Source organism: Myotis davidii, unplaced genomic scaffold (assembly GCF_000327345.1).
Source record: "Myotis davidii unplaced genomic scaffold, ASM32734v1 scaffold240, whole genome shotgun sequence".
Taxonomy (NCBI): Eukaryota; Metazoa; Chordata; class Mammalia; order Chiroptera; family Vespertilionidae; genus Myotis; species Myotis davidii.
The window spans coordinates 486,065-498,242 of record NW_006292334.1 but is presented as its reverse complement, the minus strand read 5'-3'; the positions used below and the strand labels follow the sequence as shown (position 1 = coordinate 498,242).

At 44.6% G+C, this 12,178-nt stretch overlaps 1 long non-coding RNA gene across 1 annotated transcript in view; it reads left to right on the top strand.

The window, feature by feature from the left end:
* The first annotated feature begins 2,617 nt into the window (after positions 1-2,617).
* Positions 2,618-12,178, top strand: part of LOC107183398 — a 13,757-nt gene continuing 4,196 nt past the window's right edge. The window contains exon 1 of the long non-coding RNA XR_001514195.1: positions 2,618-3,385. This is a non-coding gene — a long non-coding RNA (uncharacterized LOC107183398). The remainder of the gene's footprint in view (positions 3,386-12,178) is intronic.

Here is a 12,178-nt window from a genome sequence, read left to right as displayed (position 1 = left end):
CCCCCCCAACCGCACCCCCACAACCTCCCCCCTTCCCCACTGCCCTGTCCAGTGCCTCTTTGAGGAGGAGCAGGCTCTCAAGGGGCTCTTTACCAAATCGAAGGTGATTACAATGTGATCTGAAAAGCACCGAGCCAGGGGGGCAGGAGATGCATGTTCTGCAACCAAGGATAAGTCTCTTTGCTAACTTGGACCTTGGTTTCCTTATATAGTAAGTGAGGCAACCAAGTGAGATTATTTTGATGCTTAATCTCAAAATAATTTTGCTCAGACAAGCTCTAATGGACCCTTTTCCTGGCTTCTGGAGATTCCCACAGGGAAGAACACCTTGTAGGAAAGATCTCAGAGAAAGACCCTCCTACTCCTCACCTCTACTCTACTTCGCCCCAAACCAACCTGGTTTACACAAGACTTTACAGAAAACAAAAGCAGCTCTTTAGCAGGGAAATCAGAATTCCTCACCTAAAATGTACCAAGGTAAAAAAAAAAGGAATTGATTAGGAGTCCTAAGACTTAGATTTCATCCCAGCTTTTTTTATAACGAGCCAGGTAGCCCTCGGTAAGTACCCTCTGTACCTCTGATAGTTCATCTTCCTAATTCAAACATCAATACTTCTTTGACTTACCCTACCCCAAACAATCTTTGAGGATCATAAGAAAATGTGGCTTGAAAATGTCAGGTATAACCCAACAGATAGATAAGTTATTAAATTAAGGTCACCTCCTTCCTTTGACCCTAGATAAATCTCAGAAAAACTGCAAGATTGATCAAACATTATAAAATGCTTATCTTCCTATTAGTGGGATAGCTGATAGGCTTAAATTTTGTTGTCGAATTTTAAAATATGTAATTTTAGAGAGAGAGAAAGGAAGAGGGATAGAGAGGGATAGAGAGATAGAAACATCGATAAGAAAGAAACACAATGATTGCCTGATTGCAGGCTCCCTACTGAGGATGGAGCCCAAAACCGGGCCATGTGCCCTGACCAGGAGTCAAACTGGTAACTTCTTGGTTCATGGGTTGATGCTCAACCACTGAGCCAAACTGGCTGGGCTTGTTGTCAAGTTTTAGCAAATCTCCTTCCAGTTTGATTTAACAAACATTTATTAGGAGTGTGCCTTATATTGTTCTGGAGACAAAAGAAGATACTAAAAGGAAGTATAAACTTGACCTCCAGGAGTTTACAGTCTTGTGAATACAAAGAAACTGTGAATTAATTTTAAAACAGTATAATGACATGTTAAAGTGCATGTAAACATATAACAAATGCTCAATCCACCCAAGTTGGGGTCTGAGCCTTCAGCAGAGAGGTAGACCGGTGTTGGCCCAAGTCTGGAGCAGGCTGCATGAAGGAGACCGAACTGGAGACAGACTGTGAATGACTGGAACTAGCAGTTTTCTACATTTATAATAGCAGACCATCAATAATGAATGCCAGAATTAAATAAGAAAAAGAAGTTTAATATTGATGATTAGAGAGAAATGTCTTATTTCTCTATATTCAAAAGCGATAGATTTCAGACCATAATTTTTTAGGTGATAATTGTGAAAGAATCCAAAGTCCTATTTATTTAGGATGTAGAAATCATAGCACTACATGGTTACATATAAATGTGAAGTCTCAAGGAACTCTTTTTAAAAACTGAGATCTCCTGCTATGAATATATTTTCTCAAAATGGCTGCTTTGTGTGCAAAGCCTTCCCCGGTGACCCCTTCACAAAGCACTGACTCAGCCACAGGTTAATTAGTGCTTCCTGAACATGCTCTGCACACTCCTGCTTCTGGCCCTTCGCTCAAGCCATTCCTTGCTCTGGGCAAGCCCTTCCCTCACCTCTCCAGGTGTGTGAGCCCTGCCTATCTTTAGGACCCAGCTGAAACCCAACGTCCTCCATGAAGCTTTTACTACCTGGTCCACCACTTATCAATCTGCTTCTGAATGCCAAAAGTGCTTATTTTCTGAACTATCAATTTTGCAATGTTTTGTTATATATTTTTTTTCCAGACTCAGGTCCTATCCCCGAAAGAACCTTTTAAGTCCCTGAAGGCAGGGAACACAGTCACTTTTTGTATTTCCAGTGCTTAATACGGCACACCACGATGTGGCAGGGCCTCACTGAATATATATTATTGAGCATCTACCTAGTCAAGTCCCAAACTAGCCATGTTTTCCATAACTCCACCACAACTACCCTCCCATTTGAAAAATGGCCAAAATATGTTAGAGATGAGCTAAAAGTGTTGTATCTTGGGTCATACATAGTGACATAACCTAAAAAAATAAAAAAACCCTTGAAAAAACTTAATTGTTTTACTCTTTAAAAATAATGCATGCATTATTACAGTATACTCCATAAACAGAAGCATTAATATAGATTTGCCTATCTGAAAAAGGTTTTAGCAAAGGGCATTTCTCCTAGCAATGAGACAGCTGAAGAGGTGTAATTTAACAGCTTGCAGAGGCCCGTCACTGTGCTGATTGAGGTGGACAGAAGGCATAGACATGACCAAGGCCCTTAAAAGACACAAACAGGTGGGAGAGTGTGCTGGGGGTGGGCACCGGGCTGCAGAGTACAAAAAGGAGGAAGCTCGCCTTCGGAGAGCAGAGACAAGAGAAGACAAGGAGCGAGACTGCCCGAGGAATGGGAGGGGAGGAGAAGAGAGAAGAGGAGATCTGAGGCGAGGTCACATCTAGACAGGACGCAGCAAGAAGTAAAGCTAGAACAAAGACAAGTGAGAGGCCAGGGCACAACTAGGGAGAAAGGACGGACTCGCAGGACAGGGGATGCACATAAAGGAAAGACAGAGGATTTCTCTGTGTGACCAGAAGGATCGCGATTAAAAATGTAAGAATGACAGGAAAGGAAGGAAAAGGGAATAAATAAGGGTCCAAAGTAAGTGCACAAGGAGTAGTTCATGCTTAGCAAATCACCCGGCAGTTAGGCTGAGCTGGAAAGAGAGCCACAGCCATACCCGAGAGAGGACCATCAGAAAGGGGAGGCAGGCAATGTAAGTCACTAGCTACTGAGGCAAAAAATGAAAAGAAGAAAAAAAAAAGAAAGAAAGAAAAGAAGAAGATGGAAAAGGTGAGAAGCAGGAGAGGGAAAACCCTAAGGAGACACTGGCCCAGAAACCTTTTTAACTTTCTGTAAAAATCTTCAAGGCCCCAAACTAGGCCAAGATTCTGACTGACATTTCTGAGCTCACCAGCTGCTGTTTCCTTGAGAGAATTCTGACAGGAAGGCATAGAAACGCAAGCCAACGCTGGCAGCTCTGGAAAAAATAATCATACTAACACTCCGTGCTCTCAACACCTCAATGGGACTCACGCCTCCCATGGAAGAAAGCGCACAGAGGAGGAGGGACTTGCCCACAACTTTCCCCAGGTAAGCACTGAGTTGCTCCCCCACGCTGCTTTCCCCTCTAGCTGTCCTCTGGCCCTTCCTGCCTTGCCCATCTGTCTTCCTTTCTTTGTGCATTTTTTGGGGAAGCCCTGCGGAGGATCTGCTTCTGTCATCTGAAGCCAGCACTGCGGTATGTGTAGGAGCAGGTGAAGCGCCACATCCTGTGTTCTGCGTCTCGCACAGACTGGGGAGGACCGCTAGAATTCAGAGCCAGCAGGCAGAGCTAGGGGAGGGGAAGTAAATGGGAGAAATCACCCCTGCCCACATTATCAGTGCGTGGGGATGACTTGTGGGCTAGTATTGACAATGGACTTGTTTCTGTGTGCTGAGGCTTGGAGCAAAGGCAGAGGGGAAGGGTGGGTGCGGAAGACAGAGGGACAATAAAAGGCAGGGGCTCTTGCAAGGTAGGGGCCGGTCAGTTACCTAAAGAAGAGCTAGGGGTGGAGGAGTGATGGATGAGAATTTGACAGCATATGACCTTGAACTTGGGACTTGTCCTTCTAGTGCTTTGGTAAGATATTTTGAATGCACGTTGAAATTTTCTTCAGAGAAACTCAAAGGAATTTATTTCAAATAAGAAATTTATCTCAAATATGTAATCATTGAATGGGAGTGGTTCCTTCAGATAACCCCACAGACTTGCCCACTAAGACAATGTGAAGTGTTACATCTTTTTAAAAAAAAAAAAACACAAAAAAACAACTAAGAAATTAAGTTCCCCTGCAATGTATTTCTTTGGAAAACTAGAACAAGAGCCAGATTCTCTGACTTGTTCTCTGGACCTTAAGCAATTCTTAATTCTCACTCAATGTACTAGGTTCACACACACACAAAAAGTAAGATTTTGGAGCTAAAGAGCTTTATCATTATTCCGTATTTTTATGTTATCTTACATTACATTATCAATATGACCCCTCTGCCAATATAACATGAGGTGTGAGTCAGTGCACCCTCTGCTGGTCTATCTTCTCATGAAAAACAATTGCCTCATTTTATACCCACTTTTCACCAAACCCCACCGAAGGCTTATTGGTAAGAATTGGAAGCCACAGGAGGTGATTCCCTGTAGTGTAAACCCCTCAAGCTGAAGACTCTTAGAAACTCCACAGACAGGTTCCCCTCTCTGCACCCTCATATGTGAAAGCTCCTACAGCCACACCCTTGAAGAGCCACCTTCCTGGCTTGTTTGGCTTTACTCCACTTCCTCACCGCCTCACGATTAGGAGCTCCAAGTGTGAGGGCCAGTTTCTTGCCCTTGAACTACTGAGTGTCAGAAACACTGAGCTAGTGCAGTGGTTCTCAAAGTGTAGTCCCCCAGATAAGCAGCATTAGAACCGCCTGGGAATTGGTTAGAAACGGGGGTGCGGCCTGGCAATCTGTGTTTTAGCAAGCCCTCCAGGTGACTCTGATACACTGAATTAGAAAATTAAGATTTGTTTTAAAGGGCTCTTTCCTGAACCACGGAGCTCAGATCTCTTTACAGGTGTGACTGGTCTTCTGCAGCTTCTAAAGGAGACCTTTCCCCAAACCACAACCTCTCAGGGCCTGTGTCCTTTATCTGTATAAAAAGGATATTTATAATGCCAGCTACTTGTTACAGCACTGAGAACTGTGCCCGCACACAGTAGGTGCTCTAAGCGTGCTGATGGTGGTAGTGGCAGCTTTATCTACTGCACCCTTATTATGTAAAAGCTCTTTACAAAAGCAATAGCCGGTGTGGGAAATCAAAAATGAAGCTGTCAGGACTCCAGTCCTTGTGAAAGGAGATGCATGCATTACAGGCACACAAGGAATCAAGCGGCCAGTAAGATGTGACTGTGCCTGTGTACAGGTTCAAACAACAGGAGCTGAGAAGAGGAAGAGCTACAAGTGGGAGAAAACTTGGTGGAGAAAATGTCTTTTGAACTGATCCTTAAAGAGAGTAATTGTAACAAATGAAGATGGGCAAAAGGAAAAGAGCATTCCGGGTGGAAGATGAGCACAGGGAACACTGCAAAGGGAAGACATTAGCAGTCAGGGGTAGACAAGAGTGTCTGCTCCCCTTTCTGTTACTAATACGTGACCTGCTCATGGGTGGAGAGGGGTCGCCCACTTGTCACCAGGATTGCTGGAATTCCTCTTTTAACCCAAATTAATGATTTTTCTTAGACTGTTATAAAATGAGTCTTTTCCGGTACCGATTTCATTAATGAGCTTTCAGATTTCTCTGTCTTGTTTATTATTAGAGCCATGTTTTTCAAAGTCCTCTGCTCACTGGTAACGGAAAACATGGAGAATGGTGGCACAAATGCCAATTCCTGGGCCCTGGCCCAGGTGGCTATTTCAGCATCTTTGAGAGCAAGTCAGAAAAATCTTCATTTTTAACAAGTTCCCTTCTGACTCTAATATTCACTCAAGTTTGAGAACAACTCTCCTAGAGCTGTTGTTTCCCCCAAATTTGCTGAGCACAGAAATCACCTGGGAGTGCTTGTTAAAAGTATGGCTACCCAGCCAATCCCACGGAGATTTCAGTTCCATGGCCCTGGAGTAGGGTGCATGGGAGAGGAGTTTTAATAAGTGCCTTTGTGGCACTAAGGATCAGGCAAGTTTGGGAAATTGAGTGTATTAGAGTGAATTGGGTTAGAGAAATGCTTCAAGTTATAGGTCAGCCATACTAGCTGTGTGACTTGGGTAAGTTTCTTAACTACTCTAGTTCTCCAAATTACTTAACCTGCTGGAGATGATTTCATCCTGTGTAATAAAATGTACTTCACAGAATTGCTGGAGTGTAAATAGCTACTGGTAAACGCTTAGTACAATGTTGGCTCCACCTCCTTGCCCCTCCCTCCCTTTAAGTCCCAGCTCCAGCTCTGATGAGGGGCAGGGCAAGGACATCAGGGATGACAAAATGCCACCAAAACTCCCCTCTTCTGAGCAAGGCGGCGGGATGCTGCAGGGCGAGAAGACGGGCTCTTGGAGCTGCCTGGCTCTTGGCTGCTCCTGGGGAGTTAAAATGGGACTCATGTCTATGATTGAATCAACATTCAGAACTGGCCAGTCCTCTAAAAATAGCAAGATGTTCTGGCTGAGCCTTAGGAAAAATAAGGTCCTATCCCGACATACTACCCCACGCTTGCCTTAAAAGGAGGGGCTGTTGCTTTATTTCCTATCTCCTCGGCCAGACAAGGGTAAGCCCCACATAACCTGGCTTGTATCTGGTGAGCCCCAGAATAGCCTGTTTCAGAGAACACCAGCAGAGATAACAGTGCATAAGGTTACAAATGCGCAGATTTGGGGGTGGATACCTCTGTGCAGACCACTCCTCCTGCAGACACTAGCAGGGTCCTAATCCCCATAAAAGTATGCAATTCTGATTACATTTTAAGAAACTATTATCTATTGTTTTCAATTTCTAAGCCTGACTGGGGGTCAGGAAAGGGACTAGGAGACATAAGTTGCCTATGATAGAAATTCAGAGAGCAAGATTCAGGTGATTTTCTGCAGAAAGCTCGGTTTCCTCTTCTTACCCAGCGAAGGCCTGGCTGAGTAAGGTCAGGTCTGTTATCAGAAGCAAAGTCTAGTGGTCAAGAAAGAGACAATCTGAGTATCTCACCATATATATCTTTTTATAAGGGCCCTGAAAATGAGACTGGGCCCCAGATATTCAGAACTTTTAATGATTCTTGTCAGAAAGGACACTGATGAATCCCTTTCCTTAAAAAAATCCTTTGCAAGCATACTAACCTAGTAAAAACGGTTTTCTTAAAATGTGAAAGTATTTTTTATACAATCTAAGCTTTTCCACGTACTTTAGAACCACCCCTTGTATAACAATTGTCATATGAATGAAACTGTAGATCAAATATAAGGACTTCCATGCAATGAGTAGTTTCAGTTGCTGTATTAATATTAAATATACATTAAATAATAGAAATAATAGTAACAGAGACCATTTATTAAACTTCTAATACTGTGTTCACAGCACCTTACATAAATCTATATCCTTAAAGCCTCCTGTTGAGTAAACATTATTCTCGCTTTATAGGTGAGGAAACTGAGGCTCAGGGGGGTTAAGTAGTCAGCTCAAGGTCACAAAGCCAGAAGGCACAGATGCCCAAGCCGAGCTCTTCCTCCCTACACCCCTCTGCTGCCAATCACCTTGAAGATGGTATTGTTAGCCTATAATCCAGACTTCTCCCTGTCTTAACCATCCTTGATTTTCCCCTAATTAGAGAGTCTTTCTGAGGGCCACTAATGGATAATCACATTCTCATCTCTCTGTCATGCTGTGTCTGAGTGATTATGTTCAAATCCTGCCCTACTCGGTGAAAGGAATAGGAAAAGAATGGTGCTGGCTGTTCATGCGTGTGATGGTACCTTTACTGTTACTTACTTCTGAATGCTTTAATATGGCCCTTGTTTCTCAGGAATAAGGGAAGGACAATTTATTAATTAAGACTTTTGAAAAATTGTCTGACTACAGGGCAAAGAGAGGAAAAAACAAATCTTGTTTTCAATAACGTGTTGAATGACATTTTGTATTGCCATCAGCCTGTTCCAAGAAATTCATGGTCCTCGCATGAGTGTTACCTCATTAATCTTCAGCTCACCCTGTGGTAGGCAGTGTGGTTACACAACCACCACAGGAATGAGGAAAAGAAAGGTGGTGATCTTGCCAATATCACACACCACACAAGTGGCCAGCTGACACCTCATACCTTCCCACTCTTCCTATTAACACCACCTGCCCAATTCAGAAGATTTGGGCAGGTAAGAAACTAAATAAATAATCTGGAAAAAAACGTACATCCAATGGTGGTATGAATGCTCTTGGCCTTGTGCAAAACTCAGAAGAACATGCCTTTATATCTCCCCTCCTATAATTTTCCCTTTCATTTATGCCTGGTCTGAAATATTTGATGTCATTGTAGTTGTTTCTTTTGTTTGTTTGTTTTTGTTTGGGGGTTTTTTGGCCTACCTCTCACTCCATTTTCTAACCTGTTCCCTGTATCTCCTTCCTGGCATATTAAGTTAGATGACCAGAGAAAGTAGGAGGAGACTCAAAAGCAATCAAACTATTAGTTATTAAAAGTTTTCCTTCCTTTCTTCCTTCCTTCCTTCCTTCCTTCCTTCCTTCCTTCCTTCCTTCCTTCCTTCCTTCCTTCCTTCCCTCCTTCCTTTTGTTGTTTTCCCTGCAGATTTTGAAGAAAACTTTTAAGTGACCTTTTGAAGAAAACTTTTAAGTGACCTTTGACCATGTGAGGTCGGATTTGACAGAAAGACAAAAACATTCACACCCAAATGATGGGTGCAATCTCCTGGAATGGTTAGCACTGTCTTGGTTATCTTGTAGCACTTTTTTTTCCTTTTTCTTTTGTATTCTTACATGAATTGATCACTTTCTGGAAGCTGGCTCTTTCTAGATCTCTGGACCAAATAATTTGGTCTTGTCTAAGCAAACCCTTATTTCTGAAACTCACATGCCAAACACTTTGGAGATCTTGTTCTGACAGATTTAACCAGCTAACCTTTACTCAGCTCATAAGTTCCCCGGTTCATTGGAAGAGACAGACATTCTCACCTTCTCAGAGGCAATTGGGTTGGATTAAATGAGCTACTAGATGATTCCCAAAGTCAGATTTGGCTGGAGTGCCAAGAACATTTCCCTATTTTCCTGAGAAAAAGTGTGGTGTCTCAACCATCACCACCTAGGGGACCCCTAGGGCACAGCTGCAGAGGAATAGATGTCAGGATAAATCCTACAGTGTTCCCTTCCTTCCTTCTCAACTCTTACATTCTACACCTTTCGCTAAGGGTTGATTCAAGACCATCCCTCCAACCTGATTATTTTTTTTTAAAGAATTACTATTTACATATATGTAAACCTGTTCATTTCTATGACCCTCATCTGTAAAACCAGGTAAAAATAATAGCTGCTTCATAGAGTAGTGGATGTAAGTAGCTTGTATAGGCAAAGCACTGAAAGTGATGCCTGTCATAGAGAGTAAGCTTGAAAAAATTTTCACTCTTCTTTTTATTATTTTTATAATTAGATTTCATTAAGCCCTCGTCAGTGCTGTGAGCCTCAAACCTTCTTTGGGGTGCAGTTTTTAAGTTGTCATACTCCCTGTTTTCTGGTAGTGCATTAAAGGTCATGAAGCTGAAATCCCCACTGCCCTTTAGCCGGGGTGGCCTGCCCAGACCCCAGTGGCCCAACAGCTGCCAGCGTCCCTCACTCTTCCGTGGCTCCGGCCTCACAGCTTGCGGGGCAGGTGATGGGCTGGGGGAGCAGAAGCCGAACAGCAAAATCCTTCCCACAATGGACAATCGCGCTTGGAATGCAGCCCCGGCAGCTGCAGGCTTCACCACGCGCACAGCAGACATACAGTAGGAAACCCAGGAGGGCCTGGCTCTGCTTCTAAGCGGGATTTGTTCTTCATGCATATGCAGAATACCTCTCTGTTGAATTTCCTCTCTTTTTTAAAAAATGTTCCCTTCATGGGAATTCAAACATTAAAATCCTACTCAAATGTGTAAAGCAGCAGCTATTAACTTAATGAATAGTGATAACAAAGATTATAGCTGTACCAAAATAAGCCGGTGAAACTTGGGTGCTGTTTATTTCTGAACAAACAGCAGGGGAGAAATAGGGTCCCCCAAAGCACTGCCATTCCTCACAGATACTTCCAAGATGGTTTTCGGGGAGGGGGGGGCAGGGGGGAGGATCTTAGTGGTCCTGCCCTCTAAGCACTTCCCAGCTAGAGGAGGAGAGAGGTGAGAGTGGCCCACAGCTGAGATCCTGGCCGCATCTGGAAGGTGGACAAAGCCTGGGCCAAAACTGCTTCCCGAGGCCACATGCTTCTTTATATCCCCATACGATTACTTTGCTATGGAATGTAAGGAAGTGTGTGGTTTCGGGGAGCGCCTCTTCACTGGTCCCATGGTCCTAACCAGAGAACAGGTTTGACCCTCCTCCTCACCAGGGATTTGTGGCACAGGCGTCTCCCTCACCAATGGAGAGAGAGCCTCTGGATCTGTCTGGCTGCTCTCCCACGGGCCCTTCTCTCCCTAGAGGTCCCATCACTCAACCCCAGAACCCCGCACGCAGCTATGGTCCCAGCCTCAGACCTCAGGCCTCCTGGGCAGGGAGAGGCCATATCACCTAAAGGTGTTTCACAGAATCAGCCCAGCCCTCCAAGCTCCTTCCTCCAGCCATTCTGCTCCTGAAAGGAGATGTTTCCAATAATAACCAAATTGAACTGTGATTCTTTTAGAGCAGTCCTTTCCTTTATAATCATCTGTGTCCATGGCAGTTTGCACATTTCCTAGGGCTCTCACTGCAGTTAGAAAGACAGGGGCTCTGAGCCCAGGAGGCCTCAGCCTCTGGTCACAGAGTCAGGCCTCTGACCCTGCTCTGCTATCATTTTCACTAGGCCCTGTGGCCAAGCAGAACCTTAGGATGAGACTGTTAGGGGGAAAGGGTGAGGTGCTAAAATGGTGATTCACTCATCTAATTGGCTAAGCCCCTCTCCCTCCTCCTCCCTGATCCCCCGTGTTCCCAGCCCCAACCTTAAAGGGCTGAGCCCACACCAAGAAGGAGGTGGAGATGGACTTAGGGAGAAAGTCCATCTGAGCAGAAGGAGAAACTGCAGTCACCCACAGCGCAGGCCATCCCCTGCCCCAGCGTTTTGGAATGAGGGAGGGGGCTGCAGGGGTCTCCCTTCCTCATTAACCCCAGCTCCAGGCTGGCTGCCCACAGGCCACAGCTGGGCTTTCTTGCTGCAGCGTGAGTGTGAGAGGGAAGGGCCCACATTAAATGTATATGTGGAGCTCTTAAGCAGAACCATGAAAAGAGACACATGAAAAGGTGTGATTCAAAGTGTACAAGAGAAGGCTTTGAGATGCAGCAAAAAGAGGACATGGGATGAGGAAGAAAGGGACGGACAAAGGGAGGATGCACATGTATGTATATAGAGAGCAGACAGCAGATACATGCACAGTGGCCGGAGTTGAAGGGTGCCTTTCCCTCAGGTGAAGGCATTCAGAGTACAATGGGCCACACCCCTCAACAGGCTGCAGCAACACAGGGGACAGCACCCACCTACCTCATCCAGACACCAGCAGCTGCCTATTGACCTTCAAGGACATGCTAACCTGTACTCTTTGGGGAATGAGGAGAACTTGGAGAATGACTAGAGATGGAGCAGTTGTAAGACTGAACACAGAAACTGGGAGCTTTACATCAGTGGTGGTTAATTGGAGGTGATTTTGCCCCCAGGGCACATTTGGCTACGTCTGGGGACATTCCTAGTTGTGACAGTCAGAGGGTACTACTGGCCTCTAATGGGTACTGATCACAGATGCTGCTGCACACCCTACCATGTACCAGGACAGCTCTCCACAGCCAAGGCTCGACTGATCCCAAGGTCAACATGCCAAGGTTGAGAAACCCTGCTTTCAAGGGCTGTGCTTTGAATGAATAAGGTTTCTGACATCAGCATATTGTGACTTATTATCTTCCGAAGAAAATTACTGTCTTTGCTTTATGAACACTCATGCCTGGAAACTAGGCAGCTGCCTCAAAATTCTGCTTCTTTCCGATGACAACCTTTCCCTTTTCTAAATCATACCTGCTCTAAAGATAGCTTTCCCTTTGTTACCCTGGAGGTTGATTGCATGTCATCTGCTCAGAAATTGGGTGGTGGTGGTGGGGGGGTGCTGTGTGAGCAGGGCAGGATGTGAGTAAAGAAGAAAGAGATGATGAAGAGAAATGTCCTGATTGAAGAAATTAAGAGA